Source organism: Ambystoma mexicanum, chromosome 4q (assembly GCF_040938575.1).
Source record: "Ambystoma mexicanum isolate Mex_15411 chromosome 4q, UKY_AmexF1_1, whole genome shotgun sequence".
NCBI lineage: Eukaryota > Metazoa > Chordata > Amphibia > Caudata > Ambystomatidae > Ambystoma > Ambystoma mexicanum.
This window is the reverse complement of record NC_090928.1, coordinates 435,107,007-435,131,455: the sequence shown is the minus strand read 5'-3', so window position 1 is coordinate 435,131,455 and position 24,449 is coordinate 435,107,007. Positions and strand designations below refer to the sequence as shown.

General features: G+C 35.4%; 11 non-coding genes across 11 annotated transcripts; all 11 read right to left on the bottom strand.

Annotated features, from left to right (window-relative positions):
- Nucleotides 1-930: 930 nt before the first annotated feature.
- On the bottom strand, nt 931-1,002 carry TRNAC-GCA (transfer RNA cysteine (anticodon GCA)). The gene has a single exon. It is a non-coding gene; the product is annotated as a tRNA-Cys (tRNA).
- A 2,778-nt stretch (nt 1,003-3,780) lies between these two features.
- On the bottom strand, nt 3,781-3,852 carry TRNAC-GCA (transfer RNA cysteine (anticodon GCA)). Its single transcript has one exon. It is a non-coding gene; the product is annotated as a tRNA-Cys (tRNA).
- A 4,667-nt stretch (nt 3,853-8,519) lies between these two features.
- TRNAC-GCA (transfer RNA cysteine (anticodon GCA)) lies at nt 8,520-8,590 on the bottom strand. Its single transcript has one exon. It is a non-coding gene; the product is annotated as a tRNA-Cys (tRNA).
- A 2,769-nt stretch (nt 8,591-11,359) lies between these two features.
- Nucleotides 11,360-11,430, bottom strand: TRNAC-GCA (transfer RNA cysteine (anticodon GCA)). The gene has a single exon. It is a non-coding gene; the product is annotated as a tRNA-Cys (tRNA).
- A 1,825-nt stretch (nt 11,431-13,255) lies between these two features.
- Nucleotides 13,256-13,327, bottom strand: TRNAC-GCA (transfer RNA cysteine (anticodon GCA)). The gene has a single exon. It is a non-coding gene; the product is annotated as a tRNA-Cys (tRNA).
- Nucleotides 13,328-14,198: 871 nt separating this feature from the next.
- Nucleotides 14,199-14,270, bottom strand: TRNAC-GCA (transfer RNA cysteine (anticodon GCA)). The gene has a single exon. It is a non-coding gene; the product is annotated as a tRNA-Cys (tRNA).
- An 882-nt stretch (nt 14,271-15,152) lies between these two features.
- Nucleotides 15,153-15,224, bottom strand: TRNAC-GCA (transfer RNA cysteine (anticodon GCA)). Its single transcript has one exon. It is a non-coding gene; the product is annotated as a tRNA-Cys (tRNA).
- Nucleotides 15,225-16,095: 871 nt separating this feature from the next.
- On the bottom strand, nt 16,096-16,167 carry TRNAC-GCA (transfer RNA cysteine (anticodon GCA)). The gene has a single exon. It is a non-coding gene; the product is annotated as a tRNA-Cys (tRNA).
- An 871-nt stretch (nt 16,168-17,038) lies between these two features.
- TRNAC-GCA (transfer RNA cysteine (anticodon GCA)) lies at nt 17,039-17,110 on the bottom strand. The gene has a single exon. It is a non-coding gene; the product is annotated as a tRNA-Cys (tRNA).
- Nucleotides 17,111-17,992: 882 nt separating this feature from the next.
- Nucleotides 17,993-18,064, bottom strand: TRNAC-ACA (transfer RNA cysteine (anticodon ACA)). The gene has a single exon. It is a non-coding gene; the product is annotated as a tRNA-Cys (tRNA).
- Nucleotides 18,065-20,842: 2,778 nt separating this feature from the next.
- TRNAC-GCA (transfer RNA cysteine (anticodon GCA)) lies at nt 20,843-20,914 on the bottom strand. Its single transcript has one exon. It is a non-coding gene; the product is annotated as a tRNA-Cys (tRNA).
- Between the last annotated feature and the right edge of the window lie 3,535 nt (nt 20,915-24,449).

Here is a 24,449-nt window from a genome sequence, read left to right as displayed (position 1 = left end):
ACGAGGGACCTCTTGATCTGCAGTCAAATGCTCTACCACTGAGCTATACCTGCAGTTCAAAAATGTTCACCTTTATTAATTCAGTAATATGTACAAAGTGCAAGCAACATGAAATCACCATCAAAGCAATGCATTTTCAGCCACCAAACCCTCCTTATAAGTATATGGGGTGCGAAGGATGTCCTTTATCTGCCTTGGTAAAATACAGTGAAGTTTCCATTGCAAGAATTCATACATTTTGTATCACATGTAGATCTTGGAACATGGAAAGAAAACTGTTGTCAAATGCACAAATTCTGCAAAACGTAACTGCTTCTCTACTGCAGTTTGTTGATTTTGTGCTAAGAGCATAGTTAAACCCAATTGTTCATTGTTTTTTACACAAAATGATGATATATCCTATTGTTTCTTACAGTGCATTGGGTTCAAAAACATTTTACAGGATCTATTGAAGAGGGTATATTGTTATGAAACAGGGACTTCTTGAACTGCACTCCTACGCTCTACCACTTACATAAACCCTTGAATGCTGAAAATTGCCCTTTTTAAAAAAAAGTGATAGAGTGGGTGACTGTATGGAACTTGTAGAACTAATGACATCAGTGCACTTCTGGGCAGCTGTACAAATTAATACATTTCATTAAGGGCATATTATTGGTTTCTACCACAGTTTTATAACTTTCATATGAGCTTCCAATGGACTATTTCAAACTGATAATATTACCAGTAGAACTTGGGTGAAGGTAATACACAGCGTGTATCATACGAAGAAATCTGAAACAGCTTAATGGTGTTTACACTATGTTTCAGAGGATGATCAGGAGTATTTCAAATGTAGAAATGTGTTGCTCATTACATAAAATGCTAAGATTGTAAATGTTTTCTTCAATTTATTTAAAACAAAATTTCTACAGGTACAACAGTTGGACCAGGGGGCACCCAGATTCGAACTAAGGACCTCTTGAACTGCAGTCAAATGCTCTACCACTGAGCTATACCCCCAGTTCTACAATGTTCACCTTTACTAATTCAGTAATATGTACAAAGTGCAAGCAACATGCAATCACCATGAAAGCAAAGCATTTTCAGCCACCAAACCCTCCTTATAGGTATATGGGGTGCGAAGGATGTCCTTTATCTGCCTTGGTAAAATACAGTGAGGTTTCCATTTCAATAATTCATACATTTCGTATCACATGTAGATCTTGGAACATGGAAAAAAAAGTTTTGTCAAATGCACAAATTCTGCAAAACGTAACTACTTCTCTACTGCAGTTTGTTGATTTTGTGCTAAGAGCATAGTTAAACCCAATTGTTCATTGTTTTTTATATGAAATGATTATATATCCTATTGTTTCTTACAGTGCATTGGGTTGAAAAACATTTTAACAGGATCTATTGAAGAGGATATATGGTTATGAATCAGGGACTTCTTGAACTGCATTCCTACGCTCTACCACTGAGTTAAACACTTGAATGCTGAAAACTGCCCTTTTTTAAAAAGGTGATAGAGTGGGTGACTGTATGGAACTTGTAGAACTAATGACATCAGTGCACTTCTGGTCAGCTGGAGAAATTAATACATTTCATTAAGGGCATATTATTGGTTTCCACCACAGTTTTATAACGTTCATATGAGCTTCCAATGGACTATTTCAAACTGATAATATCACCAGTAGAACTTAGGTGAATGTAAAACACAGCTTGTATCATATGAAGAAATCCTAAACAGCTTAATGGTGTTTACCCTATGTTTCAGGAGATGATCAGGAGTATTTCAAATGTAGAAATGTGTTGCTCATTACATAAAATGCTAAGATTGTAAATGTTTTCTTCAATTTATTTAATTAAAAAAATATTTCTACAGGTAAAACAGTTGGACAAGGGGGCACCCAGATTTCAACTAGGGACCTTTTGATCTGCAGTCAAATGCTCTACCACTGAACTATACGCCCATTTCTGAAATTTTCACCTTTATTAATTCAGTAATATGTACAAAGTTAAAGCAACATGCAATCACCATCAAAGCAATGCATTTTCAGCCATCAAACCCTCCTTATAAGTATAAGGGGTACAAAAGATGTACTTTATCTGCCTTCGTAAAATACAGTGAGGTTTCCAGTGCAAGAATTCATACATTTCGTATTACATGTAGATCTTGGAACATGGAAAAAAAAACTTTTGTCAAATGCACAAATTCTGCAAAATGTAAATGCTTCTCTACTGCAGTTTGTTTATTTTGTGCTAAGCGCATAGTTAAACCCAATTGTTCATTGCTTTTTATATGAAATGATGATATATCCTATTGTTTCTTACAGTGCATTGGGTTGAAAAATATTTTAACAGGATCTATTGAAGAGGGTATATGGTTATGAAACAGGGACTTCTTGAACTGCACTCCTACCCTCTACCATTGACATAAACCCTTGAATGCTGAAAACGGCTCTTTTTTAAAAAGTTGATAGAGTGGGTGACTGTATGGAACTTGTAGAACTAATGACATCAGTGCACTTCTGGTCAGCTGTACAAATGAATACATTTCATTAAGGGCATATTATTGGTTTCCACCACAGGTTTATAACATTCATATGAGCTTCCAATGGACTATTTCAAACTGATAATATCACCAGTGGAACTTGGGTGAATGTAATACACAGCTTGTATCATACGAAGAAATCCGAAACAGCATAATGGTGTTTACCCTATGTTTCAGGAGATGATCAGGAGTATTTCAAATATAGAAACGTGTTGCTCATTACATAAAATGCTAAGATTGTAAATATTTTCTTCAATTAAAAAAATATTTCTACAGGTGCAACAGTTGGACCAAGGGGCACTCAGATTTGAACGAGGGACCTCTTGATCTGAAGTCAAATGCTCTACCACTGAGCTATACCTGCAGTTCTAAAATGTTAATCTTTATTAATTCAGTAATATGTACAAAGTGCAAGCAACATGCAATCACCATCAAAGCAATGCATTTTCAGCCACCAAACCCTCCATTTAAGTATATGGGGTGCGAAGGATGTCCTTTATCTGCCTTGGTAAAATACAGTGAGGTTTCCATTGCAAGAATTCATACATTTCGTATCACATGTAGATCTTGGAACATGGAAAAAAAACTTTTGTCAAATGCACAAATTCTGCAAAACGTACGTAACTGCTTCTCTACTGCAGTTTGTTGATTTTGTGCTAAGAGCATAGTTAAACCCAATTGTTCATTGTTTTTTACACAAAATGATGATATATCCTATTGTTTCTTACAGTGCATTGGGTTCAAAAACATTTTACAGGATCTATTGAAGAGGGTATATGGTTATGAAACAGGGACTTCTTGAACTGCACTCCTACGCTCTACCACTGACATAAACCCTTGAATGCTGAAAATTGCCCTTTTTAAAAAAAGTGATAGAGTGGGTGACTATACGGAACTTGTAGAACTAATGACATCAGTGCACTTCTGGGCAGCTGTACAAATTAATACATTTCATTAAGGGCATATTATTGGTTTCTACCACAGTTTTATAACTTTCATATGAGCTTCCAATGAACTATTTAAAACTGATAATATTACCAGTAGAACTTGGGTGAAGGTAATACACAGCTTGTATCATACGAAGAAATCTGAAACAGCTTAATGGTGTTTACACTATGTTTCAGAAGATGATCAGGAGTATTTCAAATGTAGAAATGTGTTGCTCATTACATAAAATGCTAAGATTGTAAATGTTTTCTTCAATTTATTTAAAACAATATTTATACAGGTACAACAGTTGGACCAGGGGGCACCCAGATTCGAACTAGGGACCTCTTGAACTGCAGTCAAATGCTCTACCACTGAGCTATACCCCCAGTTCTGAAATGTTCACCTTTACTAATTCAGTAATATGTACAAAGTGCAAGCAACATGCAATCACCATCAAAGCAAAGCATTTTCAGCCACCAAAACCTCCTTATAGGTATATGGGGTGCGAAGGATGTCCTTTATCTGCCTTGGTAAAATACAGTGAGGTTTCTATTGCAAGAATTCATACATTTCGTATCACATGTAGATCTTGGAACATGGAAAAAAAACTTTTGTCAAATGCACAAATTCTGCAAAACGTAACTGCTTCTCTACTGCAGTTTGTTGATTTTGTGCTAAGAGCATAGTTAAACCCAATTGTTCATTGTTTTTTATATGAAATGATTATATATCCTATTGTTTCTTACAGTGCATTGGGTTGAAAAACATTTTAACAGGATCTATTGAAGAGGATATATGGTTATGAATCAGGGACTTCTTGAACTGCATTCCTACGCTCTACCACTGAGTTAAACCCTTGAATGCTGAAAACTGCCCTTTTTTAAAAAGGTGATAGAGTGGGTGACTGTATGGAACTTGTAGAACTAATGACATCAGTGCACTTCTGGTCAGCTGTACAAATGAATACATTTCATTAAGGGCATATTATTGGTTTCCACCACAGGTTTATAACATTCATATGAGCTTCCAATGGACTATTTCAAACTGATAATATCACCAGTAGAACTTGGGTGAATGTAATACACAGCTTGTATCATACGAAGAAATCCGAAACAGCTTAATGGTGTTTACCCTATGTTTCAGGAGATGATCAGATGTATTTCAAATATAGAAACGTGTTGCTCATTACATAAAATGCTAAGATTGTAAATATTTTCTTCAATTAAAAAAATATTTCTACAGGTGCAACAGTTGGACCAGGGGGCCCTCAGATTTGAACGAGGGACCTCTTGATTTGCAGTCAAATGCTCTACCACTGAGCTATACCTGCAGTTCTAAAATGTTCACCTTTACTAATTCAGTAATATGTACAAAGTGCAAGCAACATGCAATCACCATCAAAGCAATGCATTTTCAGCCACCAAACCCTCCTTATAAGTATAAGGGGTGCAAAGGATGTCCTTTATCTGCCTTGGTAAAATACAGTGAGGTTTCCATTGCAAGAATTCATAAATTTCGTATCACATGTAGATCTTGGAACATGGAAAAAAAATCTTTTGTCAAATGCACAAATTCTGCAAAATGCAACTGCTTCTCTACTGCAGTTTGTTGATTTTGTGCTAAGAGCATAGTTAAACCCAAATGTTCATTCTTTTGTATATGAAATGATGATATATCTTATTGTTTCTTACAGTGCATTGGGTTGAAAAACATTTTAACAGGATCTATTGAAGAGGGTATATGGTTATGAAACAGTGACTTCTTGATCTGCATTCCTACGCCCTACCACTGAGTTAAACCCTTGAATTCTGAAAACTGCCGTTTTTTAAAAAGGTGATAGAGTGGTTGACTGTATGGAACTTGTAGAACTAATGACATCAGTGCAATTCTGGTCAGCTGTACAAATTAATACATTTCATTAAGGGCATATTATTGGTTTCCACCACAGTTTTATAACATTCATATGAGCTTCCAATGGACTATTTCAAACTGATAATATCACCAGCAGAACTTGGGTGAATGTAAAACACAGCTTGTATCATACGAAGAAATCCTAAACAGTTTCAAGGTGTTTACCCCATGTTTCTGGAGATGATCAGGAGTATTTCAAATGTAGAAATGTGTTGCTCATTACATAAAATGCTAAGATTGTAAATGTTTACTTCAATTTATTTAATTAAAAACATATTTCTACAGGTAAAACAGTTGGACAAGGGGGCACCCAGATTTGAACAAGAGACCTTTTGATTTGCAGTGAAATGCTCTACCCCTGAGCTATACCCCCATTTCTGAAATGTTCACCTTTATTTATTCAGTAATATGTACAAAGTGGAAGCAACATGCAATCACCATCAAAGCAATGCATTTTCAGCCACCAAACCCTCCTTATAAGTATAAGGGGTACAAAAGATTTCCTTTATCTGCCTTGGTAAAATACAATGAGGTTTCCATTGCAAGAATTCATACATTTCGTATCACATGTAGATCTTGGAACATGGAACAAAAATCTTTTGTAAAATGCACAAATTCTGCAAAATGTAACTGCTTCTCTACTGCAGTTTGTTGATTTTGTGCTAAGAGCATAGTTAAACCCAATTGTTCATTGTTTTGTATATGAAATGATGATATATCTTATTGTTTCTTACAGTGCATTGGGTTGAAAAACATTTTAACAGGATCTATTGAAGAGGGTATATGGTTATTAAACAGGGACTTCTTGAACTGCATTCCTACGCTCTACCACTGAGTTAAACCCTTGAATGCTGAAAACTGCCCTTTTATAAAAAAGGTGATAGAGTGGGTGACTGTATGGAACTTGTAGAACTAATGACATCAGTGCACTTCTGGTCAGCTGTATAAATTAATACATTTCATTAAGGGCATATTATTGGTTTCCACCACAGGTTTATAACATTCATATGAGCTTCCAATGGACTATTTCAAACTGATAATATCACCAGTGGAACTTGGGTGAATGTAATACACAGCTTGTATCATACGAAGAAATCCGAAACAGCTTAATGGTGTTTACCCTATGTTTCAGGAGATGATCAGGAGTATTTCAAATATAGAAACGTGTTGCTCATTACATAAAATGCTAAGATTGTAAATATTTTCTTCAATTAAAAAAATATTTCTACAGGTGCAACAGTTGGACCAAGGGGCACTCAGATTTGAACGAGGGACCTCTTGATCTGAAGTCAAATGCTCTACCACTGAGCTATACCCCCAGTTCTGAAATGTTCACCTTTACTAATTCATTAATATGTACAAAGTGCAAGCAACATGCAATCACCATCAAAGCAAAGCATTTTCAGCCACCAAACCCTCCTTATAGGTATATGGGGTGCGAAGGATGTCCTTTATCTGCCTTGGTAAAATACAGTGAGGTTTCTATTGCAAGAATTCATACATTTCGTATCACATGTAGATCTTGGAACATGGAAAAAAAACTTTTGTCAAATGCACAAATTCTGCAAAATGTAACTGCTTCTCTACTGCAGTTTGTTGATTTTGTGCTAAGAGCATAGTTAAACCAATTGTTCATTGTTTTTTATATGAAATGATTATATATCCTATTGTTTCTTACAGTGCATTGGGTTGAAAAACATTTTAACAGGATCTATTGAAGAGGATATATGGTTATGAATCAGGGACTTCTTGAACTGCATTCCTACGCTCTACCACTGAGTTAAACCCTTGAATGCTGAAAACTGCCCTTTTTTAAAAAGGTGATAGAATGGGTGACTGTATGGAACTTGTAGAACTAATGACATCAGTGCACTTCTGGTCAGCTGTACAAATGAATACATTTCATTAAGGGCATATTATTGGTTTCCACCACAGGTTTATAACATTCATATGAGCTTCCAATGGACTATTTCAAACTGATAATATCACCAGTAGAACTTGGGTGAATGTAATACACAGCTTGTATCATACGAAGAAATCCAAAACAGCTTAATGGTGTTTACCCTATGTTTCAGGAGATGATCAGGAGTATTTCAAATATAGAAACGTGTTGCTCATTACATAAAATGCTAAGATTGTAAATATTTTCTTCAATTAAAAAAATATTTCTACAGGTGCAACAGTTGGACCAGGGGGCCCTCAGATTTGAACGAGGGACCTCTTGATCTGCAGTCAAATGCTCTACCACTGAGCTATACCTGCAGTTCTAAAATGTTCACCTTTACTAATTCAGTAATATGTACAAAGTGCAAGCAACATGCAATCACCATCAAAGCAATGCATTTTCAGCCACCAAACCCTCCTTATAAGTATAAGGGGTGCGAAGGATGTCCTTTATCTGCCTTGGTAAAATACAGTGAGGTCTCCATTTCAAGAATTCATACATTTCATATCACATGTAGATCTTGGAACATGGAAAAAAAACTTTTGTCAAATGCACAAATTCTGCAAAACGTAACTGCTTCTCTACTGCAGTTTGTTGATTTTGTGCTAAGAGCATAGTTAAACCCAATTGTTCATTGTTTTTATATGAAATGATGATATATCCTATTGTTTCTTACAGTGCATTGGGTTGAAAAACATTTTAACAGGATCTATTGAAGAGGGTAGATGGTTATGAAACAGGGACTTCTTGAACTGCATTCCTACGCTCTACCACTGAGTTAAACCCTTGAATGCTGAAAACTGCCCTTTTTAAAAAAAGTGATAGAGTGGGTGACTGTATGGAACGTGTAGAACTAATGACATCAGTGCACTTCTGGGAAGCTGTACAAATTAATACATTTCATTAAGGGCATATTATTGGTTTCCACCACAGTTTTATAACATTCATATGAGCTTCCAATGGACTATTTCAAACTGATAATATCACCAGTAGAACTTGGGTGAATGTAAAACACAGCTTGTATCATACGAAGAAATCCTAAACAGTTTCATGGTGTTTACCCTATGTTTCAGGAGATGATCAGGAGTATTTCAGATGTAGAAATGTGTTGCTCATTACATAAAATGCTAAGATTGTAAATGTTTTCTTCAATTTATTTAATTAAAAAAATATTTCTACAGGTAAAACAGTTGAACGAGGGGGCACCCAGATTTGAACTAGGACCTCTTGATCTGCAGTCAAATGCTCTACCACTGAGCTATACCCCCAGTTCTGAAAAGTTCACCTTTATTAATTCAGTAATATGTACAAAGTGCAAGCAACATGCAATCACCATCAAAACAATGCATTTTCAGCCACCAAACCCTCCTTATAAGTATAAGTGGTACAAAAGATGTCCTTTATCTGCCTTGGTAAAATACAGTGAGGTTTCCATTGCAAGAATTCATACATTTCGTATCACATGTAGATCTTGGAACATGGAAAAAAAATCTTTTGTCAAATGCACAAATTCTGCAAAATGCAACTGCTTCTCTACTGCAGTTTGTTGATTTTGTGCTAAGAGCATAGTTAAACCCAATTGTTCATTGTTTTGTATATGAAATGATGATATATCTTATTGTTTCTTACAGTGCATTGGGTTGAAAAACATTTTAACAGGATCTATTGAAGAGGGTATATGGTTATTAAACAGGGACTTCTTGAACTGCATTCCTACGCTCTACCACTGAGTTAAACCCTTGAATGCTGAAAACTGCCCTTTTATAAAAAAGGTGATAGAGTGGGTGACTGTATGGAACTTGTAGAACTAATGACATCAGTGCACTTCTGGTCAGCTGTATAAATTAATACATTTCATTAAGGGCATATTATTGGTTTCCACCACAGGTTTATAACATTCATATGAGCTTCCAATGGACTATTTCAAACTGATAATATCACCAGTGGAACTTGGGTGAATGTAATACACAGCTTGTATCATACGAAGAAATCCGAAACAGCTTAATGGTGTTTACCCTATGTTTCAGGAGATGATCAGGAGTATTTCAAATATAGAAACGTGTTGCTCATTACATAAAATGCTAAGATTGTAAATATTTTCTTCAATTAAAAAAATATTTCTACAGGTGCAACAGTTGGACCAAGGGGCACTCAGATTTGAACGAGGGACCTCTTGATCTGAAGTCAAATGCTCTACCACTGAGCTATACCCCCAGTTCTGAAATGTTCACCTTTACTAATTCAGTAATATGTACAAAGTGCAAGCAACATGCAATCACCATCAAAGCAAAGCATTTTCAGCCACCAAACCCTCCTTATAGGTATATGGGGTGCGAAGGATGTCCTTTATCTGCCTTGGTAAAATACAGTGAGGTTTCTATTGCAAGAATTCATACATTTCGTATCACATGTAGATCTTGGAACATGGAAAAAAAACTTTTGTCAAATGCACAAATTCTGCAAAATGTAACTGCTTCTCTACTGCAGATTGTTGATTTTGTGCTAAGAGCATATTTAAACCAATTGTTCATTGTTTTTTATATGAAATGATTATATATCCTATTGTTTCTTACAGTGCATTGGGTTGAAAAACATTTTAACAGGATCTATTGAAGAGGATATATGGTTATGAATCAGGAACTTCTTGAACTGCATTCCTACGCTCTACCACTGAGTTAAACCCTTGAATGCTGAAAACTGCCCTTTTTTAAAAAGGTGATAGAGTGGGTGACTGTATGGAACTTGTAGAACTAATGACATCAGTGCACTTCTGGTCAGCTGTACAAATGAATACATTTCATTAAGGGCATATTATTGGTTTCCACCACAGGTTTATAACATTCATATGAGCTTCCAATGGACTATTTCAAACTGATAATATCACCAGTAGAACTTGGGTGAATGTAATACACAGCTTGTATCATACGAAGAAATCCGAAACAGCTTAATGGTGTTTACCCTATGTTTCAGGAGATGATCAGGAGTATTTCAAATATAGAAACGTGTTGCTCATTACATAAAATGCTAAGATTGTAAATATTTTCTTCAATTAAAAAAATATTTCTACAGGTGCAACAGTTGGACCAGGGGGCCCTCAGATTTGAACGAGGGACCTCTTGATCTGCAGTCAAATGCTCTACCACTGAGCTATACCTGCAGTTCTAAAATGTTCACCTTTACTAATTCAGTAATATGTACAAAGTGCAAGCAACATGCAATCACCATCAAAGCAATGCATTTTCAGCCACCAAACCCTCCTTATAAGTATAAGGGGTGCGAAGGATGTCCTTTATCTGCCTTGGTAAAATACAGTGAGGTCTCCATTTCAAGAATTCATACATTTCATATCACATGTAGATCTTGGAACATGGAAAAAATACTTTTGTCAAATGCACAAATTCTGCAAAACGTAACTGCTTCTCTACTGCAGTTTGTTGATTTTGTGCTAAGAGCATAGTTAAACCCAATTGTTCATTGTTTTTATATGAAATGATGATATATCCTATTGTTTCTTACAGTGCATTGGGTTGAAAAACATTTTAACAGGATCTATTGAAGAGGGTAGATGGTTATGAAACAGGGACTTCTTGAACTGCATTCCTACGCTCTACCACTGAGTTAAACCCTTGAATGCTGAAAACTGCCCTTTTTAAAAAAAGTGATAGAGTGGGTGACTGTATGGAATGTGTAGAACTAATGACATCAGTGCACTTCTGGGAAGCTGTACAAATTAATACATTTCATTAAGGGCATATTATTGGTTTCCACCACAGTTTTATAACATTCATATGAGCTTCCAATGGACTATTTCAAACTGATAATATCACCAGTAGAACTTGGGTGAATGTAAAACACAGCTTGTATCATACGAAGAAATCCTAAACAGTTTCATGGTGTTTACCCTATGTTTAAGGAGATGATCAGGAGTATTTCAGATGTAGAAATGTGTTACTCATTACATAAAATGCTAAGATTGTAAATGTTGTCTTCAATTTATTTAATTAAAAAAATATTTCTACAGGTAAAACAGTTGAACAAGGGGGCACCCAGATTTGAACTAGGACCTCTTGATCTGCAGTCAAATGCTCTACCACTGAGCTATACCCCCAGTTCTGAAAAGTTCACCTTTATTAATTCAGTAATATGTACAAAGTGCAAGCAACATGCAATCACCATCAAAGCAATGCATTTTCAGCCACCAAACCCTCCTTATAAGTATATGGGGTGTGAAGGATGTCCTTTATCTGCCTTGGTAAAATACAGTAAGGTTTCCATTGCAAGAATTCATACATTTCGTATCACATGTAGATCTTGGAACATGGAAAAAAAATCTTTTGTCAAATGCACAAATTCTGAAAAATGTAACTGCTTCTCTACTGCAGTTTGTTGATTTTGTGCTAAGAGCATAGTTAAACCCAATTGTTCATTGTTTTGTATATGAAATGATTATATATCTTATTGTTTCTTACAGTGCATTGGGTTGCAAAACATTTAACAGGATCTATTGAAGAGGGTATATGGTTATGAAACAGGGACTTCTTGAACTACACTCCTACGCTCTACCACTGACATAAACCCTTGAATGTTGAAAACTGCCCTTTTTTAAAAAGGTGATAGAGTGGGTGACTCTATGGCACTTTTAGAACTAATGGCATCAGTGCACTTCTGGTCAGCTGTACAAATTAATAAATTTCACTAAGGGCATATTATTGGTTTCCAACACAGTTTTATAACATTCATATGAGCTTCCAATGGACTATTTCAAACTGGTAATATCACCAGTAGAACTTGGGTGAATGTCAAACACAGCTTGTATCATATGAAGAAATCCTAAACAGTTTCATGGTGTTTACCCTATGTTTCAGGAGATGATCAGGAGTATTTCTAATGTAGAAATGTGTTGCTCATTACATAAAATGCTAAGATTGTAAATGTTTTCTTCAATTAAAAACATATTTCTACAGGTAAAACAGTTTAACAAGGGGGCACCCAGTTTTGAACTAGGGACCTCTTGATCTGCAGTAAAATGCTCTCCACTGAGCTATACCCCCATTTCTGAAAAGTTCACCTTTATTAATTCAGTAATATGTACAAAGTGCAAGCAACATGCAATCACCATCAAAACAATGCATTTTCAGCCACCAAACCCTCCTTATAAGTATAAGTGGTACAAAAGATGTCCTTTATCTGCCTTGGTAAAATACAGTGAGGTTTCCATTGCAAGAATTCATACATTTCGTATCACATGTAGATCTTGGAACATGGAAAAAAAATCTTTTGTCAAATGCACAAATTCTCCAAAATGTAACTGCTTCTCTACTGCAGTTTGTTGATTTTGTGCTAAGAGCATAGTTAATCCCAATTGTTCATTGTTTTGTACATGAAATGATGATATATCAGATTGTTTCTTACAGTGCATTGGGTTGAAAAACATTTTAACATTATCTATTGAAGAGGGTATATGGTTATGAAACAGGGACTTCTTGAACTACACTCCTACGCTTTACCACTGACATAAATCCTTGAATGTTGAAAACTGCCCTTTTTTAAAAAGGTGATAGAGTGGGTGACTCTATGGAACTTGTAGAACTAATGACATCAGTGCAATTCTGGTCAGCTGTACAAATTAATACATTTCATTAAGGGCATATTATTGGTTTCCACCACAGTTTTATAACATTCATAAGAGCTTCCAATGGACTAGTTCAAACTGATCATATCACCAGTAGAACTTGGGTGAATGTAAAACACAGCTTGTATCATATGAAGAAATCCTAAACAGCTTAATGGTGTTTACCCTATGTTTCAGGTGATGATCAGGAGTATTTCAAATTTAGAAATGTGATGCTCATTACATAAAATGCTAAGATTGTAAATGTTTACTTCAATTTATTTAATTAAAAACATATTTCTACAGGTAAAACAGTTGTACAAGGGGGCACCCAGATTTGAACTAGGGACCTCTTGATCTGCAGTCAAATGCTCTACCACTGAGCTATACCCCCAATTCTGAAACGTTCACCTATTTATTCAGTAATATGTGCAAAGTGGAAGCAACATGCATTCACCGTCAAAGCAATGCATTTGCAGCCACCAAACCCTCCTTATAAGTATAAGGGGTACAAAAGATGTCCTTTATCTGCCTTCGTAAAATACAGTGAGGTTTCCAGTGCAAGAATTCATACATTTCTTGTCACATGTAGATCTTGGATCATGGAAAAAAAACTTTTTGTCAAATGCACAAAATCTGCAAAACATAACTGCTTCTGTACTGAAGTTTGTTGATTTTGTGCTAAGAGCATAGTTAAACCCAATTGTTCATTGTTTTGTATAAGAAATGATGATATATCTTATTGTTTCTTACAGTGCATTGGGTTGAAAAACATTTTAACAGGATCTATTGAAGAGGGTATATGGTTATGAAACAGGGACTTCTTGAACTGCACTCCTACCCTCTACCACTGACATAAACCCTTGAATGCTGAAAACTGCCCTTTTTTAAAAAAGTGATAGAGTGGGTGACTCTATGGAACTTGTAGAACTAATGGCATCAGTGCACTTCTGGTCAGCTGTACAAATTAATACAATTCATTAAGGGCATATTATTGGTTTCCACCACAGTTTTATAACATTCATATGAGCTTCCAATGGACTATTTCAAACTGGTAATATCACCAGTAGAACTTGGGTGTATGTCAAACACAGCTTGTATCATATGAAGAAATCCTAAACAGCTTAATGGTGTTTACCCTATGTTTCAGGAGATGATCAGGAGTATTTCTAATGTAGAAATGTGTTGCTCATTACATAAAATGCTAAGATTGTAAATGTTTTCTTCAATTAAAAACATATTTCTACAGGTAAAACAGTTGAACAAGGGGGCACCCAGTTTTGAACTAGGGACCTCTTGATCTGCAGTCAAATGCTCTACCACTGAGCTATACCCCCATTTCTGAAAAGTTCACCTTTATTAATTCAGTAATATGTACAAAGTGCAAGCAACATGCAATCACCATCAAAACAATGCATTTTCAGCCACCAAACCCTCCTTATAAGTATAAGTGGTACAAAAGATGTCCTTTATCTGCCTTGGTAAAATACAGTGAGGTTTCCATTGCAGGAATTCATACATTTCGTATCACATGTAGATCTTGGAACATGGAAAAAAAATCTTTTGTCAAATGCACAAATTCTGCAAAATGTAACTGCTTCTCTACTGCAGTTTGTTGATTTTGTGCTAAGAGCATAGTTAATCCCAATTGTTCATTGTTTTGTATATGAAATGATGATATATCAGATTGTTTCTTACAGTGCATTGGGTTGAAAAACATTTTAACAGGATCTATTGAAGAGGGTATATGGTTATGAAACAGGGACTTCTTGAACTACACTCCTACGCTCTACCACTGACATAAATCCTTGAATGTTGAAAACTGCCCTTTTTTAAAAAGGTGATAGAGTGGGTGACTCTATGGAACTTGTAGAACTAATGACATCAGTGCAATTCTGGTCAGCTGTACAAATTAATACATTTCATTAAGGGCATATTATTGGTTTCCACCACTGTTTTATAACATTCATAAGAGCTTCCAATGGACTATTTCAAACTGATCATATCACCAGTAGAACTTGGGTGAATGTAAAACATAGCTTGTATCATATGAAGAAATCCTAAACAGCTTAATGGTATTTACCCTATGTTTCAGGTGATGATCAGGAGTATTTCAAATGTAGAAATGTGATGCTCATTACATAAAATGCTAAGATTGTAAATGTTTACTTCAATTTATTTAATTAAAAACATATTTCTACAGGTAAAACAGTTGGACAAGGGGGCACCCAGATTTGAACTAGGAACCTTTTGATCTGCAGTCAAATGCTCTACCACTGAGCGATACCCCCAGTTCTGAAAAGTTCACCTTTATTAATTCAGTAATATGTACAAAGTGCAAGCAACATGCAATCACCATCAAAGCAATGCATTTTCAGCCACCAAACCCTCCTTATAAGTATATGGGGTGCGAAGGATGTCCTTTATCTGCCTTGGTAAAATACAGTAAGGTTTCCATTGCAAGAATTCATACATTTCGTATCACATGTAGATCTTGGAACATGGAAAAAAATCTTTTGTCAAATGCACAAATTCTGAAAAATGTAACTGCTTCTCTACTGCAGTTTGTTGATTTTGTGCTAAGAGCATAGTTAAACCCAATTGTTCATTGTTTTGTATATGAAATGGTTATATATCTTATTGTTTCTTACAGTGCATTGGGTTGAAAAACATTTAACAGGATCTATTGAAGAGGGTATATGGTTATGAAACAGGGACTTCTTGAACTACACTCCTACGCTCTACCACTGACATAAACCCTTCAATGTTGAAAACTGCCCTTTTTTAAAAAGGTGATAGAGTGGGTGACTCTATGGAACTTGTAGAACTAATGGCATCAGTGCACTTCTGGTCAGCTGTACAAATTAATACATTTCATTAAGGGCATATTATTGGTTTCCACCACAGTTTTATAACATTCATATGAGCTTCCAATGGACTATTTCAAACTGGTAATATCACCAGTAGAACTTGGGTGAATGTCAAACACAGCTTGTATCATATGAAGAAATCCTAAACAGTTTCATGGTCTTTACCCTATGTTTCAGGAGATGATCAGGAGTATTTCTAATGTAGAAATGTGTTGCTCATTACATAAAATGCTAAGATTGTAAATGTTTTCTTCAATTAAAAACATATTTCTACAGGTAAAACAGTTGGACAAGGGGGCACCCAGTTTTGAACTAGGGACCTCTTGATCTGCAGTCAAATGCTCTACCACTGAGCTATTCCCCCATTTCTGAAAAGTTCACCTTTATTAATTCAGTAATATGTACAAAGTGCAAGCAACATGCAATCACCATCAAAACAATGCATTTTCAGCCACCAAACCCTCCTTATAAGTATAAGTGGTACAAAAGATGTCCTTTATCTGCCTTGGTAAAATACAGTGAGGTTTCCATTGCAAGATTTCATACATTTCGTATCACATGTAGATCTTGGAACATGGAAAAAAATCTTTTGTCAAATGCACAAATTCTGAAAAATGTAACTGCTTCTCTACTGCAGTTTGTTGATTTTGTGCTAAGAGCATAGTTAAACCCAATTGTTCATTGTTTTGTATATGAAATGGTTATATATCTTATTGTTTCTTACAGTGCATTGGGTTGAAAAACATTTAACAGGATCTATTGAAGAGGGTATATGGTTATGAAACAGGGACTTCTTGAACTACACTCCTACGCTCTACCACTGACATAAACCCTTCAATGTTGAAAACTGCCCTTTTTCAAAAAGGTGATAGAGTGGGTGACTCTATGGAACTTGTAGAACTAATGGCATCAGTGCACTTCTGGTCAGCTGTACAAATTAATACATTTCATTAAGGGCATATTATTGGTTTCCACCACAGTTTTATAACATTCATATGAGCTTCCAATGGACTATTTCAAACTGGTAATATCACCAGTAGAACTTGGGTGAATGTCAAACACAGCTTGTATCATATGAAGAAATCCTAAACAGTTTCATGGTGTTTACCCTATGTTTCAGGAGATGATCAGGAGTATTTCTAATGTAGAAATGTGTTGCTCATTACATAAAATGCTAAGATTGTAAATGTTTTCTTCAATTAAAAACATATTTCTATAGGTAAAACAGTTGAACAAGGGGGCACCCAGTTTTGAACTAGGGACCTCTTGATCTGCAGTCAAATGCTCTACCACTGAGCTATTCCCCCATTTCTGAAAAGTTCACCTTTATTAATTCAGTAATATGTACAAAGTGCAAGCAACATGCAATCACCATCAAAACAATGCATTTTCAGCCACCAAACCCTCCTTATAAGTATAAGTGGTACAAAAGATGTCCTTTATCTGCCTTGGTAAAATGCAGTGAGGTTTCCATTGCAGGAATTCATACATTTCGTATCACATGTAGATCTTGGAACATGGAAAAAAAATCTTTTGTCAAATGCACAAATTCTGCAAAATGTAACTGCTTCTCTACTGCAGTTTGTTGATTTTGTGCTAAGAGCATAGTTAATCCCAATTGTTCATTGTTTTGTATATGAAATGATGATATATCAGATTTTTTCTTACAGTGCATTGGGTTGAAAAACATTTTAACAGGATCTATTGAAGAGGGTAAATGGTTATGAAACAGGGACTTCTTGAACTACACTCCTACGCTCTACCACTGACATAAATCCTTGAATGTTGAAAACTGCCCTTTTTTAAAAAGGTGATAGAGTGGGTGACTCTATGGAACTTGTAGAACTAATGACATCAGTGCAATTCTGGTCAGCTGTACAAATTAATACATTTCATTAAGGGCATATTATTGGTTTCCACCACAGTTTTATAACATTCATAAGAGCTTCCAATGGACTATTTCAAACTGATCATATCACCAGTAGAACTTGGGTGAATGTAAAACACAGCTTGTATCATATGAAGAAATCCTAAACAGCTTAATGGTGTTTACCCTATGTTTCAGGTGATGATCAGGAGTATTTCAAATGTAGAAATGTGATGCTCATTACATAAAATGCTAAGATTGTAAATGTTTACTTCAATTTATTTAATTAAAAACATATTTCTACAGGTAAAACAGTTGGACAAGGGGGCACCCAGATTTGAACTAGGAACTTTTTGATCTGTAGTCAAATGCTCTACCACTGAGCGATACCCCCAGTTCTGAAAAGTTCACCTTTATTAATTCAGTAATATGTACAAAGTGCAAGCAACATGCAATCACCATCAAAGCAATGCATTTTCAGCCACCAAACCCTCCTTATAAGTATATGGGGTGCGAAGGATGTCCTTTATCTGCCTTGGTAAAATACAGTAAGGTTTCCATTGCAAGAATTCATACATTTCGTATCACATGTAGATCTTGGAACATGGAAAAAAAATCTTTTGTCAAATGCACAAATTCTGAAAAATGTAACTGCTTCTCTACTGCAGTTTGTTGATTTTGTGCTAAGAGCATAGTTAAACCCAATTGTTCATTGTTTTGTATATGAAATGATTATATATCTTATTGTTTCTTACAGTGCATTGGGTTGAAAAACATTTAACAGGATCTATTGAAGAGGGTATATGGTTATGAAACAGGGACTTCTTGAACTACACTCCTACGCTCTACCACTGACATAAACCCTTGAATGTTGAAAACTGCCCTTTTTTAAAAAGGTGATAGAGTGGGTGACTCTATGGAACTTGTAGAACTAATGGCATCAGTGCACTTCTGGTCAGCTGTACAAATTAATACATTTCATTAAGGGCATATTATTGGTTTCCACCACAGTTTTATAACATTCATATGAGCTTCTAATGGACTATTTCAAACTGGTAATATCACCAGTAGAACTTGGGTGAATGTCAAACACAGCTTGTATCATATGAAGAAATCCTAAACAGTTTCATGGTGTTTACCCTATGTTTCAGGAGATGATCAGGAGTATTTCTAATGTAGAAATGTGTTGCTCATTACATAAAATGCTAAGATTGTAAATGTTTTCTTCAATTAAAAACATATTTCTACAGGTAAAACAGTTGGACAAGGGGGCACCCAGATTTGAACTAGGGACCTTTTGATCTGCAGTGAAATGCTTTACCCCTGAGCTATACCCCCATTTCTGAAATGTTCTCTTTTATTTATTCAGTAATATGTACAAAGTGGAAGCAACATGCAATCACCATCAAAGCAATGCATTTTCAGCCACCAAACCCTCCTTATAAGTATAAGGGGTACAAAAGATGTCCTTTATCTGCCTTGGTAAAATGCAGTGAGGTTTCCATTGCAAGAATTTATACATTTTGTATCACATGTAGATCTTGGAACATGGAAAAAAAAACGTTTGTCAAATGCACAAATTCTGCAAAACGTAACTGCTTCTCTACTGCATTTTGTTGATTTTGTGCTAAGAGCATAGTTAAACCCAATTGTTCATTGTTTTTTATATGAAATGATGATATATCCTATTGTTTCTTACAGTGCATTGGGTTGAAAAACATTTTAACAGGATCTATTGAAGAGGGTATATGGTTATGAACCAGGGACTTCTTGAAAAGCGCTCCTACGCTCTACCACTGACATAAACCCTTGAATGCTGAAAACTGCCCTTTTTTAAAAAGGTGATAGAGTGGGTGACTGTATGGAACTTGTAGAACTAATGACATCAGTGCACTTCTGGTCAGCTGTACAAATTAATACATTTCATTAAGGGCATATTATTGGTTTCCACCACAGTTTTATAACATTCATATGAGCTTCCAATGGACTATTTCAAACTGATCATATCACCAGTAGAACTTGGGTGAATGTAAAACACAGCTTGTATCATATGAAGAAATCCTAAACAGTTTCATGGTGTTTACCCTATGTTTCAGGAGATAATCAGGAGTATTTCTAATGTAGAAATGTGTTGCTCATTACATAAAATGCTAAGATTGTAAATGTTTTCTTCAATTTATTTAATTAGAAAAATATTTCTACAGGTAAAACAGTTGAACAAGGGGGCACCCAGTTTTGAACTAGGGAAATCTTGATCTGCAGTCAAATGCTCTACCACTGAGCTATACCCCAGTTCTGAAAAGTTTGCCTTTATTAATTCAGTAATATGTACAAAGTACAAGCAACATGCAATCACCATCAAAGCAATGCATTTTCAGCCACAAAACCCTCCTTATAAGTGTATGGGGTGCGAAGGATGTCCTTTATCTGCCTTGGTAAAATACAGTGAGGTTTCCATAGCAAGACTTCATACATTTCTTATCACATGTAGATCTTGGAACATGGAAAAAAAACTTTTGTCAAATGCACAAATTCTGAAAAACGTAACTGCTTCTCTACTGCAGTTTGTTGATTTTGTGCTAAGAGCATAGTTAAACCCAATTGTTCATTGTTTTTTATATGAAATGATTATATATCCTATTGTTTCTTACAGTGCATTGGGTTGAAAAACATTTTAACAGGATCTATTGAAGTGGGTATATGGTTATGAAACAGGGACTTCTTGAACTGCACTCCTACCCTCTACCACTGACATAAACCCTTGAATGCTGAAAACTGCTCTTTTTTAAAAAGGTGATAGAGTGGGTGACTGTATGGAACTTGTAGAACTAATGACATCAGTGCACTTCTGGTCAGCTGTACAAATTAATACATTTCATTAAGGGCATATTATTGGTTTCCACCACAGTTTTATAACATTCATATGTGCTTCCAATGGACTATTTCAAACTGATAATATCACCAGTAGAACTTGGGTGAATGTAATACACAGCTTGTATCATACGAAGAAATCTGAAACAGCTTAATGGTGTTTACCCTAAGTTTCCAGAGATGATCAGGAGTATTTCAAATGTAGAAATGTGTTGCTCATTACATAAAATGCTAAGATTGTAAATGTTTTCTTCAATTTATTTAATTAAAAAAATATTTCTACAGGTAAAACAGTTGGACAAGGGGGCACCCAGATTTGAACTAGGGACCTCTTGATCTGCAGTCAAATGCTCTACCACTGAGCTATACCCCCAGTTCTAAAATGTTCACCTTTATTCATTCAGTAATATGTACAAAGTGCAAGCAACATGCAATCACCATCAAAGCAATGCATTTTCAGCCACCAAACCCTCCTTATAAGTATATGGGGTGCGAAGGATGTCCTTTATCTGCCTTGGTAAAATACAGTGAGGTTTCCATTGCAAGAATTCATACATTTCGTATCACATGTAGATCTTGGAACATGGAAAAAAAACTTTTGTCAAATGCACAAATTCTGCAAAACGTAACTGCTTCTCTACTGCAGTTTGTTGATTTTGTGCTAAGAGCATAGTTAAACCCAATTATTCATTGTTTTTTATATGAAATGATGATATATCCTATTGTTTCTTACAGTGCATTGGGTTGAAAAACATTTTAACAGGATCTATTGAAGAGGGTATATGGTTATGAAACAGGGACTTCTTGAAGTGCACTCCTACCCTCTACCACTGACATAAACCCTTGAATGCTGAAAACTGCTCTTTTTTAAAAAGGTGATAGAGTGGGTGACCGTATGGAACTTGTAGAACTAATGACATCAGTGCACTTCTGGTCAGCTCTACAAACTAATACATTTCATTAAGGGCATATTATTGGTTTCCACCACAGTTTTATAACATTCAAATGATCTTCCAATGGACTTTTTCAAACTGATAATATCACAAGTAGAACTTGGGTGAATGTAAAACACAGCTTGTATCATATGAAGAAATCCTAAACAGTTTCATGGTGTTTACCCTATGTTTCAGGAGATGATCAGGAGTATTTCAAATGTAGAAATGTGTTGCTCATTACATAAAATGCTAAGATTGTAAATGTTTTCTTCAATTTATTTAATTAAGAAAATATTTCTACAGGTAAAACAGTTGGACAAGGGGGTACCCAGATTTGAACTAGGGACCTCTTGATCTGCAGTCAAATGCTCTACCCCTGAGCTATAACCCCAATTCCGAAATGTGCACCTTTATTTATTCAGTAATATGTACAAAGTGGAAGCAACATGCAATCACCATCAAAGCAATGCATTTGCAGCCACCAAACCCTCCTTATAGGTATATGGGGTGCGAAGGATGTTCTTTATCTGCCTTGGTAAAATACAGTGAGGTTTCCATTGCAAGAATTCATACATTTCGTATCACATGGAGATCTTGGAACATGGAAAAAAAACTTTTGTCAAATGCACAAATTCTGCAAAACGTAACTGTTTCTCTACTGCATTTTGTTGATTTTGTGCTAAGAGCATAGTTAAACCCAATTGTTCATTGTTTTGTATATGAAATGATGATATATCCTATTGTTTCTTCCAGTGCATTGGGTTGAAAAACATTTTAACAGGATCTATTGAAGAGGGTATATGGTTATGAAACAGGGACTTCTTGAACTACACTCCTACGCTCTACCACTGACATAAACCCTTGAATGTTGAAAACTGACCTTTTTTAAAAAGGTGATAGAGTGGGTGACTGTATGGAACTTGTAGAACTAATGACATCAGTGCACTTCTGGTCAGCTGTACAAATTAATACATTTCATTAAGGGCATATTATTGGTTTCCACCACCATTTTATAACATTCATAAGATTTTCCAATGGACTATTTCAAACTGATCATATCACCAGTAGAACTTGGGTGAATGTAAAACACAGCTTGTATCATATGAAGAAATCCTAAACAGCTTAATGGTGTTTACCCTATGTTTCAGGAGATGATCAGGAGTATTTCCAATGTAGAAATGTGTTGCTCATTACATAAAATGCTAAAATTGTAAATGTTTTCTTCAATTTATTTAATGAAACATTTCTACAGGTACAACAGTTGAACAAGGGGGCCCCCGGATTAAAACTAAGGACCTCTTGATCTGCAGTCAAATGCTCTACCACTGAGCTATACCCCCATTTCTGAAATGTTTACCTTTATTTATTCAGTAATATGTACAAAGTGGAAGCAACATGCAATCACCATCAAATCAATGCATTTTCAGCCACCAAACCCTCCTTATAAGTATAAGGGGTACAAAAGATGTCCTTTATCTGCCTTGGTAAAATACAGTGAGGTTTTCATTGCAAGAATTCATACATTTCGTATCACATGTAGATCTTGGAACATCGAAAAAAAACTTTGTCAAATGCACAAATTCTGCAAAAAGTAACTGTTTCTCTACTGCATTTTTTTGATTTTGTGCTAAGAGCATAGTTAAACCCAATTGTTCATTGTTTTGTATATGAAATGATAATATATCTTATTGTTTCTTACAGTGCATTGGGTTGAAAAATATTTAACAGGATCTATTGAAGAGGGTATATGGTTATGGAACAGGGACGTCTTGAACTACACTCCTACGCTCTACCACTGACATAAACCCTTGAATGTTGAATACTGCCTTTTTTTAAAAAGGTGATAGAGTGGGTGACTCTATGGAACTTGTAGAACTAATGACATCAGTGCACTTCTGGTCAGCTGTACAAATTAATAGATTTCATTAAGGGCATATTATTGGTTTCCACCACAGTTTTATAACATTCATAAGAGCTTCCAATGGACTATTTCAAACTGATCATATCACCAGTAGAACTTGGGTGAATGTAAAACACAGCTTGTATCATATGAAGAAATCCTAAACAGCTTAATGGTGTTTACCCTATGTTTCAGGTGATGATCAGGAGTATTTCAAATGTAGAAATGTGCTGCTCATTACATAAAATGCTAAGATTGTAAATGTTTACTTCAATTTATTTAATTAAAAACACATTTCTACAGGTAAAACAGTTGGACAAGGGGGCACCCAGATTTGAACTAGGGACATTTTGATCTGCAGTGAAATGCTCTACCTCTGAGCTATACCCCCATTTCTGAAATGTTCACCTTTATTTATTCAGTAATATGTACAAAGTGGAAGCAACATGCAATCACCATCAAAGCAAAGCATTTTCAGCCACCAAACCCTCCTTATAAGTATATGGGGTGCGAAGGATGTCCTTTATCTGCCTTGGTAAAATACAGTGAGGTTTCCATTGCAAGAATTCATACATTTCGTATCACATGTAGATCTTGGAACATGGAAAAAAATCTTTTGTCAAATGCACAAATTCTGCAAAATGTAACTGCTTCTCTACTGCAGTTTGTTGATTTTGTGCTAAGAGCATAGTTAAACCCAATTGTTCATTCTTTTGTATATGAAATGATGATATATCTTATTGTTTCTTACAGTGCATTGGGTTGAAAAACATTTTAACAGGATCTATTGAAGAGGGTATATGGTTATGAAACAGGGACTTCTTGAACTGCATTCCTACGCTCTACCACTGAGTTAAACCCTTGAATGCTGAAAACTGCCCTTTTTTAAAAAGGTGATAGAGTGGGTGACTGTATGGAACTTGTAGAACTAATGACATCAGAGCACTTCTGGTCAGCTGTATAAATTAATACATTTCATTAAGGGCATATTATTGGTTTCCACCACAGTTTTATAACATTCATAAGAGCTTCCAATGGACTATTTCAAACTGATCATATCACCAGTAGAACTT